Genomic DNA, 15,735 nt, shown 5'->3' on the forward strand with positions numbered 1-15,735 from the left:
GTCACTGTCACGCTGTCACCGAGTCAATGTCACCCTGTCACCCAGTCAATGTCACCCAGTCACTGTCACCCTGTCACCCAGTCACTGTCACCCAGTCACCCTGTCACCCAGTCACTGTCACCCTGTCACCCAGTCACTCTCTCCCACCCAGTCACTGTCACCCAGTCACTGTCACCCAGTCACTGTCACCCTGTCACAGTCACCCTGTCACCCAGTCAGTCACTTTTTCCCACCAAGTAACTGTCACCCACCCAGTCACTGTCACCCACCCAGTCACTTTCACCCAGTCACTGTCACCCAGTCACCCAGTCACTGTCACACAGTCACTGTCACCCTGTTACCCAGTCACGCTCTCCCACCCAGTAACTGTCACCCACCCACACAGTCACTGTCACCCTGTCACCCAGTCACTGTCACCCTGTCACCCAGTCACTGTCACCCTGTCACTCAGTCACTCTCTCCCACCCAGTCACTGTCACCCACCCACCCAGTCACTTTGACCCACCCACCCAGTCACTGTCACCCACCCAGTCACTGTCACCCTGTCACCCAGTCACTCTCTCCCACCCAGTCACTGTCACCCACCCACCCACCCAGTCACTGTCACCCACCCACCCAGTCACTGTCACCCACCCAGTCACTGTCACCCACCCAGTCACTGTCACCCAGTCACTGTCACCCAGTCACTGTCACCCAGTCACCCAGTCACTGTCACCATGTCACCCAGTCACTCTCTCCCACCCAGTCACTGTAAAGTGTCAATGTCACCCTGTCACCCAGTCACTGTCACCCTGTCACCCAGTCACTCTCTCCCAACCAGTCACTGTCACCCACCCACCCAGTCACTGTCACCCTGTCACCCAGTCACTGTCACCCTGTCACCCAGTCACTGTCACCCTGTCACTGTCACCATGTCACCCAGTCACTCTCTCCCACCCAGTCACTGTCACACACACAGTCACTGTCACCCTGTCACCCAGTCACTGTCACCCAGTCACTGTCACCCTGTCACCAAGTCACTGTCCCCATGTCACTCAGTCACTGTCACCCACCCTGTCACTCTAACCCAATCACTCTCTCCCACTCATCACTGTCACCCAGTCACTGTCTCCCAGTCACTGTCTCCCAGTCACTGTCACCCAGCCACTCTCCCACCCAGTCATTCTAACCCAGTCACTCTCTCCCACTCAGTCACTGTCACCCAGTCACTGTGTCCCAGTCACTGTCACCCTATCACTGTCACCCTGTCACTGTCATCCTGTCACCCAGTCACTCTCTCCCACCCATCACTGTCACCCACCCAGTCAATTTCACCCTGTCACTGTCACCCAGTCACTGTCACCCAGTCACTGTCACCCAGTCACTGTCACTCAGTCACTTTCACCCTGTCACCCTGTCACTCTCTCCCACCCAGTCACTCTCACCCACCCAGTCACTGTCAAGCACCCAGTCACTCTCTCCCACACAGTCACTGTCACCCACCCAGTCACTGTCAACCACCCAGTCACAGTCACCCACCCACCTGTCACCCAGTCACTGTCACCCTGTCACCCTGTCACTCTCTCCCACCCAGTCACTGTCACCCACCCAGTCACTGTCAAGCACCCAGTCACTCTCTCCCACACAGTCACTGTCACCCACCCAGTCACTGTCACCCAGTCACTGTCATCCTGTCACCCAGTGACTGTCATCCTGTCACCCAGTCACTGTCACCCTGTCACCCAGTCACTGTCACCCACCCAGTCACTGTCACCCTGTCACCCAGTCACTGTCACCCACCCACCCAGTCACTGTCACCCACTCACTGTCAAGCACCCAGTCACTGTCACCCACCCAGTCACTGTCACCCTGTCACCCAGTCACAGTCACCCAGTCACGGTCACCCAGTCACTGTCACCCTGTCACCCAGTCACTGTCACCCACCCACCCTGTCTGCCACTGTCACCCACCCACCCAGTCACTGTCACCCACCCAGTCACTGTCACCCTGTCACTGTCACCCAGTCACTGTCACCCAGTCACTGTCACCCTGTCACCCAATCACTGTCACCCTGTCTCCCAGTCACTCTCTCCCACCCAGTCACTGTCACCCAGTAACTCTCTCCCACCCAATCACTGTCACCCACCAACCCAGTCTCTGTCACCCTGTCACCCAGTCAATGTCACACTGTCACACAGTCACTGTCAACCTGTCACCCAGTCACCCTGTCACCCTGTCACTGTCACCCTGTCACCCAGTTACTCTCTCCCACCCAGTCACTGCCACCCAACCACTCAGTCACTGTCACCCTGTCACTGTCACCCAGTCTCTGTCACCCAGTCACTGTCACCCTGTCACCAAGTCAGTTACTCTCTCCCACCAAGTCACTGTCACCCACCCACGCAGTCACTGTCACCCACTCAGTCACTGTCACCCTGTCACCCAGTCACTGTCACCCAGTCACTGTCACCCTGTCACCTAGTCACTGTCACCTAGTCACTGTCACCTGGTCACCCTGTCACTCTCTCCCACCCAGTCACTGTCATGTCACTGTGACCCATCCACCCAGTCACTGTCACCCACCCACCCAGTCACTGTCACCCTGTCACCCAGTCACTCTCTCCCACCCAGTCACTGTCACCCACCCACCCAGTCATTGTCACCTTGTCACCCAGTCACTGTCACCCTGTCACCCAGTCACTCTTTCCCACCCAGTCATTGTCACACAAAGTCACTGTCACCCACCCAGTCACTGTCACCCACCCACCCAGTCACTGTCACCCTGTCACCCAGTCACTGTCACCCAGTCACTGTCACCCTGTCACCCAGTCACTCTCTCCCTCCAAGTCACTGTCAAGTGTCACTGTCACCCTGTCACCCAGTCACTGTCACCCAGTCACCCTGTCACCCAGTCACTGTCACCCTGTCACCCAGTCACTCTCTCCCACACAGTCACTGTCACCCACCCAGTCACTGTCACCCAGTCACTGTCACCCAGTCACTGTCACCCTGTCACAGTCACCCTGTCACCCAGTCAGTCACTTTTTCCCACCAAGTCACTGTCACCCACCCAGTCACTGTCACCCACCCAGTCACTTTCACCCAGTCACTGTCACCCAGTCACCCAGTCACTGTCACACAGTCACTGTCACCCTGTTACCCAGTCACGCTCTCCCACCCAGTAACTGTCACCCACCCACACAGTCACTGTCACCCTGTCACCCAGTCACTGTCACCCTGTCACTCAGTCACTCTCTCCCACCCATTCACTGTCACCCACCCACCCAGTCACTTTGACCCACCCACCCAGTCACTGTCACCCTGTCACCCAGTCACTCTCTCCCACCCAGTCACGGTCAAGTCACTGTCACCCACCCACCCAGTCACTGTCACCCACCCAGTCACTGTCACCCACCCAGTCACTGTCACCCACCCAGTCACTGTCACCCTGTCACTGTCACCCTGTCACCCAGTCACTGTCACCATGTCACCCAGTCACTCTCTCCCACCCAGTCACTGTCAAGTGTCAATGTCACCCTGTCAACCAGTCACTGTCACCCTGTCACCCAGTCACTCTCTCCCAACCAGTCACTGTCACCCACCCACCCAGTCACTGTCACCCTGTCACCCAGTCACTGTCACCCTGTCACCTAGTCACTGTCACCTAGTCACTGTCACCTGGTCACCCTGTCACTCTCTCCCACCCAGTCACTGTCATGTCACTGTGACCCATCCACCCAGTCACAGTCACCCACCCACCCAGTCACTGTCACCCTGTCACCCAGTCACTCTCTCCCACCCAGTCACTGTCACCCACCCACCCAGTCATTGTCACCTTGTCACCCAGTCACTGTCACCCTGTCACCCAGTCACTCTTTCCCACCCAGTCATTGTCACACAAAGTCACTGTCACCCACCCAGTCACTGTCACCCACCCATCCAGTCACTGTCACCCAGTCACTGTCACCCAGTCACTGTCACCCTGTCACCCAGTCACTCTCTCCCTCCAAGTCACTGTCAAGTGTCACTGTCACCCTGTCACCCAGTCACTGTCACCCAGTCACCCTGTCACCCAGTCACTGTCACCCTGTCACCCAGTCACTCTCTCCCACACAGTCACTGTCACCCACCCAGTCACTGTCACCCAGTCACTGTCACCCAGTCACTGTCACCCTGTCACAGTCACCCTGTCACCCAGTCAGTCACTTTTTCCCACCAAGTCACTGTCACCCACCCAGTCACTGTCACCCACCCAGTCACTTTCACCCAGTCACTGTCACCCAGTCACCCAGTCACTGTCACACAGTCACTGTCACCCTGTTACCCAGTCACGCTCTCCCACCCAGTAACTGTCACCCACCCACACAGTCACTGTCACCCTGTCACCCAGTCATTGTCACCCTGTCACTCAGTCACTCTCTCCCACCCAGTCACTGTCACCCACCCACCCAGTCACTTTGACCCACCCACCCAGTCACTGTCACCCTGTCACCCAGTCACTCACTCCCACCCAGTCACGGTCAAGTCACTGTCACCCACCCACCCAATCACTGTCACCCACCCAGTCACTGTCACCCACCCAGTCACTGTCACCCACCCAGTCACTGTCACCCTGTCACCCAGTCACTGTCACCATGTCACCCAGTCACTCTCTCCCACCCAGTCACTGTCAAGTGTCAATGTCACCCTGTCAACCAGTCACTGTCACCCTGTCACCCAGTCACTCTCTCCCAACCAGTCACTGTCACCCACCCACCCAGTCACTGTCACCCTGTCAACCAGTCACTGTCACCATGTCACCCAGTCACTCTCTCCCACCCAGTCACTGTCACCCACACAGTCACTGTCACCCTGTCACCCAGTCACTGTCACCCAGTCACTGTCACCCTGTCACCAAGTCACTGTCCCCATGTCACTCAGTCACTGTCACCCACCCTGTCACTCTAACCCAATCACTCTCTCCCACTCATCACTGTCACCCAGTCACTGTCTCCCAGTCACTGTCTCCCAGTCACTGTCACCCAGCCACTCTCCCACCCAGTCATTCAAACCAAGTCACTCTCTCCCACTCAGTCACTGTCACCCACCCACCTGTCACCCAGTCACTGTCACCCTGTCACCCTGTCACTCTCTGCCACCCAGTCACTGTCACCCACCCACCCAGTCACTGTCAAGCACCCAGTCACTCTCTCCCACACAGTCACTGTTACCCACCCAGTCACTGTCAACCACCCAGTCACTGTCACCCACCCACCTGTCACCCAGTCACCCTGTCACCCTGTCACCCTGTCACTCTCTCCCACCCAGTCACTGTCACCCACCCACCCAGTCACTGTCAAGCACCCAGTCACTCTCTCCCACACAGTCACTCTCACCCACCCAGTCACTGTCACCCAGTCACTGTCATCCTGTCACCCAGTGACTGTCATCCTGTCACCCAGTCACTGTCACCCTGTCACCCAGTCACTGTCACCCACCCAGTCACTGTCACCCTGTCACCCTGTCACCCAGTCACTGTCACCCACCCACCCAGTCACTGTCACCCACTCACTGTCAAGCACCCAGTTACTGTCACCCACCCAGTCACTGTCACCCTGTCAACCAGTCACGGTCACCCAGTCACTGTCACCCTGTCACCCAGTCACTGTCACCCACCCACCCTGTCTGCCACTGTCACCCACCCACCCAGTCACTGTCACCCACCCAGTCACTGTCACCCTGTCACTGTCACCCAGTCACTGTCACCCAGTCACTGTCACCCTGTCACCCAATCACTGTCACCCTGTCTCCCAGTCACTCTCTCCCACCCAGTCACTGTCACCCAGTAACTCTCTCCCACCCAATCACTGTCACCCACCAACCCAGTCTCTGTCACCCTGTCACCCAGTCAATGTCACACTGTTACCCAGTCACTGTCAACCTGTCACCCAGTCACCCTGTCACCCTGTCACTGTCACCCTGTCACCCAGTCACTCTCTCCCACCCAGTCAATGCCACCCAACCACTCAGTCACTGTCACCCTGTCACTGTCTCCCAGTCTCTGTCACCCAGTCACTGTCACCCTGTCACCAAGTCAGTTACTCTCTCCCACCAAGTCACTGTCACCCACCCACCCAGTCACTGTCACCCACTCAGTCACTGTCACCCTGTCACCCAGTCACTGTCACCCAGTCACTGTCACCCTGTCACCTAGTCACTGTCACCTAGTCACTGTCACCTGGTCACCCTGTCACTCTCTCCCACCCAGTCACTGTCACCCACCCACCCAGTCACTGTGACCCATCTACCCAGTCACTGTCACCCACCCACCCAGTCATTGTCACCTTGTCACCCAGTCACTGTCACCCTGTCACCCACTCACTCTTTCCCACCCAGTCATTGTCACACAAAGTCACTGTCACCCACCCAGTCACTGTCACCCACCCACCCAGTCACTGTCACCCTGTCACCCAGTCACTGTCACCCAGTCACTGTCACCCAGTCACCCAGTCATTGTCACCCTGTCACCAGTCACTCTCTCCCTCCAAGTCACTGTCAAGTGTCACTGTCACCCTGTCACCCAGTCACTGTCACCCTGTCACCCAGTCACTCTCTCCCACCCAGTCACTGTCATCCTGTCATCCAGTCACTGTCACCCAGTCACTGTCACCCACCCAGTCACTGTCACCCTGTCACTCTCTCCCACCCAGTCACTGTCATCCTGTCATCCAGTCACTGTCACCCAGTCACTGTCACCTTGTCACCTAGTCACTCTCTCCCCCCCAGTCACTGTCACCCACCCACCCAGTAACTGTCACCCACTCACTGTCAAGCACCCAGTCACTGTCACCCACCCACCCAGTCACTGTCACCCTGTCACCCAGTCACTGTCACCCAGTCACTGTCACCCTGTCATGCAGTCACTGTCACCCTGTCTCCCCGTCACTCTCTCCCACCCAGTCACTGTCACCCTGTCACTGTCACCCTGTCACCCAGTAACTCTCTCCCACCCAGTCACTGTCACCCACCCACCCAAAGTCACTGTCACCCACCAACCCAGTCACTGTCACCCTGTCACACAGTCAATGTCACCCTGTCACACAGTCAATGTCACCCAGTCACTGTCACCATGTCACCCAGTCACCCTGTCACCCAGGCACTGTCACCCAGTCACTCTCTCCCACCCTTTCACTGTCACCCACCCAGTCACTGCCACCCACCCACCCAGTCACTGTCACCCACCCACCCAGTCACTGTCACCCTGTCACCCAGTAACTGTCATACTGTCACCCAGTCACTGTCACCCTGTCACCCAGTCACTGTCACCCTGTCACCCAGTCACTGTCACCCTGTCACCCAGTCACTCTCTTCCACCCAGTCACTGTCACCCTGTCACCCAGTCACTGTCACCCTGTCACACAGTCACTGTCACCCTCTCACCCAGTCACTCTCTCCCCCCAGTTACTGTCACCCAAAGTCACTGTCACCCACTCACTGTCAAGCACCCAGTCATTGTCACCCACCCACCCAGTCACTGTCACCCTGTCACCCAGTCACTGTCACCCAGTCACTGTCACACTGTCACTGTCACACTGTCACCCAGTCACTGTCACCCTGTCACACAGTCACTGTCACCCAGTCACTGTCACCCTGTCACTGTCACACTGTCACCCAGTCACTGTCACCCTGTCACCCAGTCACTGTCACCCTTACACCCAGTCACTCTCTCCCACCCAGACACTGTCACCCACCCACCCAGTCACTGTCACCCTGTCACCCAGTCACTGTCACCCAGTCACTCTCATCGAGTCACTGTCACCCTGTCACCCAGTCAACCAGTCACTGTCACCATGTCACCCAGTCACTCTCTCCCACCCAGTCACTGTCAATCTGTCACCCAGTCACTGTCAACCTGTCACCTAGTCATTCTCTCCCACCCAGTCACTGTCACCCACACACCCAGTCACTGTCACCCTGTCACCCAGTCACACTGTCACCCAGTCACCCTGTCGACCAGTCACTGTCACCCTTTCACCCAGTAACTCTCTCCCACCCAGTCACTGTAACCCACCCACCCAGTCACTGTCAACCAGTCACTGTCACCCAGTCACTGTCACTCTGTCACCCAGTCAGTCACTCTCTCCCACCCAGTCACTGTCACCCACCCACCCAGACACTGTCACCCACCCAGTTACTGTCACCCACCACCCAGTCACTGTCAACCTGTCACCCAGTCACTGTCACCCTGTCATGCTGTCACTGTCACCCACCAACCCAGTAACTCTCTCCCACCCAGTCACTATCCCCCACCCACCCAGTCACTGTCACCCACCAACCCAGTCACTGTCACGCTGTCACCGAGTCAATGTCACCCTGTCACCCAGTCAATGTCACCCAGTCACTGTCACCCTGTCACCCAGTCACTGTCACCCAGTCACCCTGTCACCCAGTCACTGTCACCCTGTCACCCAGTCACTCTCTCCCACCCAGTCACTGTCACCCACCCAGTCACTGTCACCCAGTCACTGTCACCCAGTCATTGTCACCCTGTCACAGTCACCCTGTCACCCAGTCAGTCACTTTTTCCCACCAAGTCACTGTCACCCACCCAGTCACTGTCACCCACCCAGTCACTTTCACCCAGTCACTGTCACCCAGTCACCCAGTCACTGTCACACAGTCACTGTCACCCTGTTACCCAGTCACGCTCTCCCACCCAGTAACTGTCACCCACCCACACAGTCACTGTCACCCTGTCACCCAGTCACTGTCACCCTGTCACCCAGTCACTGTCACCCTGTCACTCAGTCACTCTCTCCCACCCAGTCACTGTCACCCACCCACCCAGTCACTTTGACCCACCCACCCAGTCACTGTCACCCACCAAGTCACTGTCACCCTGTCACCCAGTCACTCTCTCCCACCCAGTCACTGTCACCCACCCACCCACCCAGTCACTGTCACCCACCCACCCAGTCACTGTCACCCACCCAGTCACTGTCACCCACCCAGTCACTGTCACCCAGTCACTGTCACCCAGTCACTGTCACCCTGTCACCCAGTCACTGTCACCATGTCACCCAGTCACTCTCTCCCACCCAGTCACTGTCAAGTGTCAATGTCACCCTGTCACCCAGTCACTGTCACCCTGTCACCCAGTCACTCTCTCCCAACCAGTCACTGTCACCCACCCACCCAGTCACTGTCACCCTGTCACCCAGTCACTGTCACCCTGTCACCCAGTCACTGTCACCCTGTCACTGTCACCATGTCACCCAGTCACTCTCTCCCACCCAGTCACTGTCACACACACAGTCACTGTCACCCTGTCACCCAGTCACTGTCACCCAGTCACTGTCACCCTGTCACCAAGTCACTGTCCCCATGTCACTCAGTCACTGTCACCCACCCTGTCACTCTAACCCAATCACTCTCTCCCACTCATCACTGTCACCCAGTCACTGTCTCCCAGTCACTGTCTCCCAGTCACTGTCACCCAGCCACTCTCCCACCCAGTCATTCTAACCCAGTCACTCTCTTCCACTCAGTCACTGTCACCCAGTCACTGTGTCCCAGTCACTGTCACCCTATCACTGTCACCCTGTCACTGTCATCCTGTCACCCAGTCACTCTCTCCCACCCATCACTGTCACCCACCCAGTCAATTTCACCCTGTCACTGTCACCCAGTCACTGTCACCCAGTCACTGTCACCCAGTCACTTTCACCCTGTCACCCTGTCACTCTCTCCCACCCAGTCACTCTCACCCACCCAGTCACTGTCAAGCACCCAGTCACTCTCTCCCACACAGTCACTGTCACCCACCCAGTCACTGTCAACCACCCAGTCACAGTCACCCACCCACCTGTCACCCAGTCACTGTCACCCTGTCACCCTGTCACTCTCTCCCACCCAGTCACTGTCACCCACCCACCCAGTCACTGTCAAGCACCCAGTCACTCTCTCCCACACAGTCACTGTCACCCACCCAGTCACTGTCACCCAGTCACTGTCATCCTGTCACCCAGTGACTGTCATCCTGTCACCCAGTCACTGTCACCCTGTCACCCAGTCACTGTCACCCACCCAGTCACTGTCACCCTGTCACCCAGTCACTGTCACCCACCCACCCAGTCACTGTCACCCACTCACTGTCAAGCACCCAGTCAATGTCACCCACCCAGTCACTGTCACCCTGTCACCCAGTTACAGTCACCCAGTCGCGGTCACCCAGTCACTGTCACCCTGTCACCCAGTCACTGTCACCCACCCACCCTGTCTGCCACTGTCACCCACCCACCCAGTCACTGTCACCCACCCAGTCACTGTCACCCTGTCACTGTCACCCAGTCACTGTCACCCAGTCACTGTCACCCTGTCACCCAATCACTGTCACCCTGTCTCCCAGTCACTCTCTCCCACCCAGTCACTGTCACCCAGTAACTCTCTCCCACCCAATCACTGTCACCCACCAACCCAGTCTCTGTCACCCTGTCACCCAGTCAATGTCACACTGTCACCCAGTCACTGTCAACCTGTCACCCAGTCACCCTGTCACCCTGTCACTGTCACCCTGTCACCCAATCACTCTCTCCCACCCAGTCACTGCCACCCAACCACTCAGTCACTGTCACCCTGTCACTGTCACCCAGTCTCTGTCACCCAGTCACTGTCACCCTGTCACCAAGTCAGTTACTCTCTCCCACCAAGTCACTGTCACCCACCCACGCAGTCACTGTCACCCACTCAGTCACTGTCACCCTGTCACCCAGTCACTGTCACCCAGTCACTGTCACCCTGTCACCTAGTCACTGTCACCTAGTCACTGTCACCTGGTCACCCTGTCACTCTCTCCCACCCAGTCACTGTCATGTCACTGTGACCCATCCACCCAGTCACTGTCACCCTGTCACCCAGTCACTCTCTCCCAACCAGTCACTGTCACCCACCCACCCAGTCACTGTCACCCTGTCACCCAGTCACTGTCACCCTGTCACCCAGTCACTGTCACCCTGTCACTGTCACCATGTCACCCAGTCACTCTCTCCCACCCAGTCACTGTCACACACACAGTCACTGTCACCCTGTCACCCAGTCACTGTCACCCAGTCACTGTCACCCTGTCACCAAGTCACTGTCCCCATGTCACTCAGTCACTGTCACCCACCCTGTCACTCTAACCCAATCACTCTCTCCCACTCATCACTGTCACCCAGTCACTGTCTCCCAGTCACTGTCTCCCAGTCACTGTCACCCAGCCACTCTCCCACCCAGTCATTCTAACCCAGTCACTCTCTCCCACTCAGTCACTGTCACCCAGTCACTGTGTCCCAGTAACTGTCACCCTATCACTGTCACCCTGTCACTGTCATCCTGTCACCCAGTCACTCTCTCCCACCCATCACTGTCACCCACCCAGTCAATTTCACCCTGTCACTGTCACCCAGTCACTGTCACCCAGTCACTGTCACCCAGTCACTGTCACCCAGTCACTTTCACCCTGTCACCCTGTCACTCTCTCCCACCCAGTCACTCTCACCCACCCAGTCACTGTCAAGCACCCAGTCACTCTCTCCCACACAGTCACTGTCACCCACCCAGTCACTGTCAACCACCCAGTCACAGTCACCCACCCACCTGTCACCCAGTCACTGTCACCCTGTCACCCTGTCACTCTCTCCCACCCAGTCACTGTCACCCACCCACCCAGTCACTGTCAAGCACCCAGTCACTCTCTCCCACACAGTCACTGTCACCCACCCAGTCACTGTCACCCAGTCACTGTCATCCTGTCACCCAGTGACTGTCATCCTGTCACCCAGTCACTGTCACCCTGTCACCCAGTCACTGTCACCCACCCAGTCACTGTCACCCTGTCACCCAGTCACTGTCACCCACCCAGTCACTGTCACCCACTCACTGTCAAGCACCCAGTCACTGTCACCCACCCAGTCACTGTCACCCTGTCACCCAGTCACAGACACCCAGTCACGGTCACCCAGTCACTGTCACCCTGTCACCCAGTCACTGTCACCCACCCACCCTGTCTGCCACTGTCACCCACCCACCCAGTCACTGTCACCCACCCAGTCACTGTCACCCTGTCACTGTCACCCAGTCACTGTCACCCAGTCACTGTCACCCTGTCACCCAATCACTGTCACCCTGTCTCCCAGTCACTCTCTCCCACCCAGTCACTGTCACCCAGTAACTCTCTCCCACCCAATCACTGTCACCCACCAACCCAGTCTCTGTCACCCTGTCACCCAGTCAATGTCACACTGTCACCCAGTCACTGTCAACCTGTCACCCAGTCACCCTGTCACCCTGTCACTGTCACCCTGTCACCCAGTCACTCTCTCCCACCCAGTCACTGCCACCCAACCACTCAGTCACTGTCACCCTGTCACTGTCACCCAGTCTCTGTCACCCAGTCACTGTCACCCTGTCACCAAGTCAGTTACTCTCTCCCACCAAGTCACTGTCACCCACCCACGCAGTCACTGTCACCCACTCAGTCACTGTCACCCTGTCACCCAGTCACTGTCACCCAGTCACTGTCACCCTGTCACCTAGTCACTGTCACCTAGTCACTGTCACCTGGTCACCCTGTCACTCTCTCCCACCCAGTCACTGTCATGTCACTGTGACCCATCCACCCAGTCACTGTCACCCACCCACCCACCCAGTCACTGTCACCCTGTCACCCAGTCACTCTCTCCCACCCAGTCACTGTCACCCACCCACCCAGTCATTGTCACCTTGTCACCCAGTCACTGTCACCCTGTCACCCAGTCACTCTTTCCCACCCAGTCATTGTCACACAAAATCACTGTCACCCACCCAGTCACTGTCACCCACCAACCCAGTCTCTGTCACCCTGTCACCCAGTCAATGTCACACTGTCACCCAGTCACTGTCAACCTGTCACCCAGTCACCCTGTCACTGTCACCCTGTCACCCAATCACTCTCTCCCACCCAGTCACTGCCACCCAACCACTCAGTCACTGTCACCCTGTCACTGTCACCCAGTCTCTGTCACCCAGTCACTGTCACCCTGTCACCAAGTCAGTTACTCTCTCCCACCAAGTCACTGTCACCCACCCACGCAGTCACTGTCACCCACTCAGTCACTGTCACCCTGTCACCCAGTCACTGTCACCCAGTCACTGTCACCCTGTCACCTAGTCACTGTCACCTAGTCACTGTCACCTGGTCACCCTGTCACTCTCTCCCACCCAGTCACTGTCATGTCACTGTGACCCATCCACCCAGTCACTGTTACCCTGTCACCCAGTCACTCTCTCCCAACCAGTCACTGTCACCCACCCACCCAGTCACTGTCACCCTGTCACCCAGTCACTGTCACCCTGTCACCCAGTCACTGTCACCCTGTCACTGTCACCATGTCACCCAGTCACTCTCTCCCACCCAGTCACTGTCACACACACAGTCACTGTCACCCTGTCACCCAGTCACTGTCACCGAGTCACTGTCACCCTGTCACCAAGTCACTGTCCCCATGTCACTCAGTCACTGTCACCCACCCTGTCACTCTAACCCAATCACTCTCTCCCACTCATCACTGTCACCCAGTCACTGTCTCCCAGTCACTGTCTCCCAGTCACTGTCACCCAGCCACTCTCCCACCCAGTCATTCTAACCCAGTCACTCTCTCCCACTCAGTCACTGTCACCCAGTCACTGTGTCCCAGTCACTGTCACCCTATCACTGTCACCCTGTCACTGTCATCCTGTCACCCAGTCACTCTCTCCCACCCATCACTGTCACCCACCCAGTCAATTTCACCCTGTCACTGTCACCCAGTCACTGTCACCCAGTCACTGTCACCCAGTCACTGTCACCCAGTCACTTTCACCCTGTCACCCTGTCACTCTCTCCCACCCAGTCACTCTCACCCACCCAGTCACTGTCAAGCACCCAGTCACTCTCTCCCACACAGTCACTGTCACCCACCCAGTCACTGTCAACCACCCAGTCACAGTCACCCACCCACCCACCTGTCACCCAGTCACTGTCACCCTGTCACCCTGTCACTCTCTCCCACCCAGTCACTGTCACCCACCCACCCAGTCACTGTCAAGCACCCAGTCACTCTCTCCCACACAGTCACTGTCACCCACCCAGTCACTGTCACCCAGTCACTGTCATCCTGTCACCCAGTGACTGTCATCCTGTCACCCAGTCACTGTCACCCTGTCACCCAGTCACTGTCACCCACCCAGTCACTGTCACCCTGTCACCCAGTCACTGTCACCCACCCAGTCACTGTCACCCACTCACTGTCAAGCACCCAGTCACTGTCACCCACCCAGTCACTGTCACCCTGTCACCCAGTCACAGACACCCAGTCACGGTCACCCAGTCACTGTCACCCTGTCACCCAGTCACTGTCACCCACCCACCCTGTCTGCCACTGTCACCCACCCAGTCACTGTCACCCACCCAGTCACTGTCACCCTGTCACTGTCACCCAGTCACTGTCACCCAGTCACTGTCACCCTGTCACCCAATCACTGTCACCCTGTCTCCCAGTCACTCTCTCCCACCCAGTCACTGTCACCCAGTAACTCTCTCCCACCCAATCACTGTCACCCACCAACCCAGTCTCTGTCACCCTGTCACCCAGTCAATGTCACACTGTCACCCAGTCACTGTCAACCTGTCACCCAGTCACCCTGTCACCCTGTCACTGTCACCCTGTCACCCAGTCACTCTCTCCCACCCAGTCACTGCCACCCAACCACTCAGTCACTGTCACCCTGTCACTGTCACCCAGTCTCTGTCACTCAGTCACTGTCACCCTGTCACCAAGTCAGTTACTCTCTCCCACCAAGTCACTGTCACCCACACATGCAGTCACTGTCACCCACTCAGTCACTGTCACCCTGTCACCCAGTCACTGTCACCCAGTCACTGTCACCCTGTCACCTAGTCACTGTCACCTAGTCACTGTCACCTGGTCACCCTGTCACTCTCTCCCACCCAGTCACTGTCATGTCACTGTGACCCATCCACCCAGTCACTGTCACCCACCCACCCACCCAGTCACTGTCACCCTGTCACCCAGTCACTCTCTCCCACCCAGTCACTGTCACCCACCCACCCAGTCATTGTCACCTTGTCACCCAGTCACTGTCACCCTGTCACCCAGTCACTCTTTCCCACCCAGTCATTGTCACACAAAGTCACTGTCACCCACCCAGTCACTGTCACCCACCCACCCAGTCACTGTCACCCTGTCACCCAGTCACTGTCACCCAGTTACTGTCACCCTGTCACCCAGTCATTGTCACCCTGTCACCCAGTCACTCTCTCCCTCCAAGTCACTGTCAAGTGTCACTGTCACCCTGTCACCCAGTCACTGTCACCCAGTCACCCTGTCACCCAGTCACTGTCACCCTGTCACCCAGTCACTCTCTCCCACACAGTCACTGTCACCCACCCAGTCACTGTCACCCAGTCACTGTCACCCAGTCACTATCACCCTGTCACAGTCACCCTGTCACCCAGTCAGTCACTTTTTCCCACCAAGTCACTGTCACCCACCCAGTCACTGTCACCCACCCAGTCACTTTCACCCAGTCACTGTCACCCAGTCACCCAGTCACTGTCACACAGTCACTGTCACCCTGTTACCCAGTCACGCTCTCCCACCCAGTAACTGTCACCCACCCACACAGTCACTGTCACCCTGTCACCCAGTCACTGTCACCCTGTCACTCAGTCACTCTCTCCCACCCAGTCACTGTCAC

The sequence above is a fragment of the Ascaphus truei genome, chromosome 1, assembly GCF_040206685.1.
Source record: "Ascaphus truei isolate aAscTru1 chromosome 1, aAscTru1.hap1, whole genome shotgun sequence".
In the NCBI taxonomy this organism is placed as follows: Eukaryota; Metazoa; Chordata; class Amphibia; order Anura; family Ascaphidae; genus Ascaphus; species Ascaphus truei.